Source organism: Octopus bimaculoides, chromosome 8 (assembly GCF_001194135.2).
Source record: "Octopus bimaculoides isolate UCB-OBI-ISO-001 chromosome 8, ASM119413v2, whole genome shotgun sequence".
Taxonomy (NCBI): Eukaryota; Metazoa; Mollusca; class Cephalopoda; order Octopoda; family Octopodidae; genus Octopus; species Octopus bimaculoides.
In genome coordinates, this window is record NC_068988.1 from 42,951,365 (window position 1) to 42,955,523 (window position 4,159).

The 4,159-nt window shown below is 35.0% G+C and overlaps 1 long non-coding RNA gene across 2 annotated transcripts in view; it reads right to left on the reverse strand.

The window, feature by feature from the left end:
• The window catches only part of LOC128248569 (uncharacterized), a 54,132-nt gene extending 52,255 nt beyond the window's left edge, over nucleotides 1–1,877 (reverse strand). For both annotated transcript variants that reach the window (XR_008264745.1, XR_008264744.1), the window contains exon 1: nucleotides 1,671–1,877. This is a non-coding gene — a long non-coding RNA (uncharacterized LOC128248569). The remainder of the gene's footprint in view (nucleotides 1–1,670) is intronic.
• Nucleotides 1,878–4,159: the final 2,282 nt, after the last annotated feature.

The window sequence follows — 4,159 nt, forward strand, 5'->3', positions numbered from 1 at the left end:
ATATATATATATATTGGAAGGTTTGGAGGTGATGTACAGAAATTATATTATAGAAAAAAATTAAGGTACTCAGAAATCTGGATGTTTGTACATTTACAGATTTTTATTAATGCCACATGTTTTATAAATTAAATTAAGCGCTTTTCACCTAATCGTGTAGGATTTTCAAATTGTTTATATATATATAAATATATATATATATATATATAAGTAGAAGATACTTGCCCAAGGTGCCAGGCGCTGGGACTGAGCCCAGGACCATGTGGTTCGGAAGCAATGTGTGTGTGTGTGTGTGTGTGTGTGTGTGTGTGTGTGTGTGTATTCTCTAGAGTATGTTTCTTTTCTGTTATATGTTTTATTAACTATATATCTCTATATATATTGACAGTAATACCTGTATGCATGTAGTCTTGTTATAAAATTCGGTCTACAAACTCCTCTTCGGTAACCTAGGTTCATTGTTGAACCGATTCGTTTCTCTAATTGGTAATTCATCGCGATTTGCTCACCTTTTCTATCCAAATTGCTGGTTATAATAGTTGAATACTGCTTATTAAAAATGTAATTTTCTGTCGGATACAGTTCATTTACATAATGGTACAAGACTGACGAGCTGGCAATAGTTACTAGTGTACCAATATAGCATTGGCTATGAATAAAATATACGGTCTCATATATGTGTTCCAATATATGATATTATCAGTAGAATGGTTTGAATGATATAATCACACACACACACACACACACACACACACACACACACACACACACACAGACTCTCGCTCTCTCGCATATACGCAAAATTATGTGTATGTGTTTGTGTGTCTGTATTGATTTATGGATATATCGATTTATAACTTTGGTGCAAGACAACAAATTTGGTAGTAATGAAGAGTTGATTAACCAATGAACGATAGAGAATTCCCAGAACAAGACAGAGAGTATTTAAACAATATGAAGAGTGTTCTAGCTGGGCCACACTCCAATGAGTGAAACAAATAAATGAGTAGTTATTAGTTGAATGTTATTGTAGAATGAATATGTAGTTTCAAAGGCCAGTACATCACTGGTGCTTAGTTTAATGACACTAGAAGGCTGAAAAGCAAAGACAAACTCGACAGGAATCGAACTCGGAACGTAAAAAGTTACAATTAGATACAAGAAGTTATTTTGTCCTTTACTCTCATAATAATCCTTTGTCATTTCTATATAAAGTTCCCTATATGTGAAGGGTTCTCTCCACGAACGAACTGAATAACGAAAGGTTTTTCTGCAGAAAATTAAATTCGCATTACGAACTGAAATTTGGTCAACGAACCACGAGCAGACTACACGTACTTATAAAGTGACTGGGGGCCCATTCGCCTGACAAGATGTAATTTCAACAAGAAAATGTTACTAGCGTAGGCTCGCATATAGTGGCTGAAAGAATGTGTTCAAACGGTTCGTTAATGTACGCATTTCATCTAGTTTGCAGATTTTCCTATTTTATATAGAAAATACAAATATTTCTCATATGGTTTTGCAAAAATAGTAACCATGGATGGACAGAAGCAAGAGAACGGTAAAAAATGCGCGCGCGCGCGCACGCGCGCACACACGCACACACACACACACACACACACATATGTATTTGATATTAAGGGTGAACAAATAGAACATTATTTTACCTTTATGGTGAGGTTGTGTCCGGCATGGAACGGATAACTTCTGTTTATATGTATCTAAGTTACTCATAGAACGAAGTTTGGATTAATTAACAGAGCTTGAGAGCGGATGATATTCGTGTATAGAGCCCTCACTGTATGTTAAATTCAACTATTGGTGTAAGGCCACACATTTTTGCGGGAGGACATAGTCAAATCCATCCTAGTATTTAACTAGTCCTTTACTGTACAAACTTCGGAAGGAGGATAGGCAAAGCCGATCCTGTCATTGTTTGATGTCTGAACGTTAAAAGACGCAAATAATTTGGTTTTACGCGCTACTGATTCTCTCAAACTACTAGCTTCTCGGTTTATATATATCTTGAAGAACAAAATATAGCATTTTAAAATCATTATTTGTATTTTACTACTAACGAACGTTATTGTTACAAATGTGTGCGCGCACATACGTGTGTGTGGGGGTATTTATATATACATATATGTATATGTGTGTCTGTGTAATGTCTATTTATTACATATGACTTAATGAGTGATGTGATATGTATGTACGTACATACATACATACATACATACATACATATCTCTTTGAAAATCAAAGAGAAAGAAGATAACTATGGACAACTATTTCGAAACCCTCAACTTCTATGTCCAGATTACAAGTTTACATTTATACCAATAATAATTGGAGCATTTGGTTTTGTAAGCAAATACTTAACTGTCAGTCTGGATAAGCTTGAATTTTTAGAAAAAGAAATCAACCAACTGATTCGCTCATTACAAATACTATCTGTAAGCGGAACAATAATACTATGCAAAACTTTTCTCAGGTTTAGAATGTGTGTGTGTGTGTGTGTGTGTGTGTGTGTGTTTTATTCCTCACCACCGCTTGACAACCAGTGTTGGTGTGTTTACATCCCTGTAAGCTAGCGGTTCGGCAAAATAGCGCTAATAGAGTAAGCAATAGGTTTATCAGAAAATAAGTCCTGGGGTCAATTCATTCGACTAAAACCCTGCAAAGCAGTGACCCAGTATGGCCGCTGTCAAGTAACTGAAACAAGTAAAGAAAATGTGTGTATGTGTGTGTGTGTGTGTGTGTGTGTACTATATTGTAGTCCTCTGAACCAAAAAGTGGTTTATTTATTTATCGTTTCTGTTGTAGGATAAAAACGATATAATGATCGTATAGCCCATGATGGGTAAATACTCAGTATCGATATAATTGGTAGAAGTTGCCTTTTTAAATTCTAATACAGTCAATACTTTTGAATGTGTATCATGAGTTTCATTTCATTCTATTAGATATAATCAGTAGATTATTTTCAGTTGTGCTAGATACTATCATTCTATGGAAAGCTTTCTAGAAAATTCTTCCATGGCATATCTCATTGACATTGTTCCCTTCAAACGTGATTAATAAAATCATAAATAAATTTTGTTTTTTCCCATTTATTTTATTATTTAAAAATTTTTTATTTTTGCCTTATTTACCTTCAAGTGATTTTGTAAACTGCTCTCTACCTGATAAGTTCACCGCATCAAATATTGTTCGAGTTGAGTTTATGTCTTTTTAGTAATGCTTCCATTTTAGATAACATCACACAGTGCTGCTTTTGTATGGGATTGTGACAATGGAAATAAATAATGGTTTCATTTTAATCTTCGCATCAAAATTAAAGATAACTGTAGAGTATTTCCATATCACATATTCGAAAATATCGAATGTAGACTAGCTTAGTTTTATATATGTATGTTTTATAGCAACGTCGTCTATGGAAGTAAATTGTTCTGTTGCTCCACTGCTTCAATAAAATGTTCTGTAACTCCACTGTCAGCATCACCGTCTCTACCGTCATCGTAACCACATCGACAATTACAAGCAACCCCCAGCACTACCACCACAACTTTATCGTCAATGTTACCACCTGCAACAGGCACCAACCACATTCGCCATTAACCCATCCTGCATCACTATCATAACAACCGTGACGACTAAACTGCAATCTGTAACATTCAGTTTCCCTACTACTACTACTACTGCTGCTGCTGCTGCTGCTGCTGCTTCTGCTACTACTACTACCACCACCGCCACCACCACAAACACCAGTACCGCAACAAATATGCAACAATTACTATTATTATTACAAACACTAGTACAACAACAACAACAACAACAACAACGGGGCTAATGCAGTTTCGTACCTCTCCATGAAAAATTCATTTTTTTTGCAAAACTTTTTTCCGGATTCCTACGTTTTAGATGTCGGAGATTACGAATATGCAAAAAAAAAAATTTTTTTAATCCCCCACCCAATTAAATTTTTTTATTTTGTTTACTTTAAAGCGAATTGACGAACGTATGCAAATCGAAATTAAACACAGACAAAAACATTAAAGCGAAAAGAATTTGCGTTATATTTGTCAATTAAATGTGGCGGTCCTATAGAAGACGGTGTTACTGTTGTTTTTAGTCCCAGGAAGACATTCAGATTTAG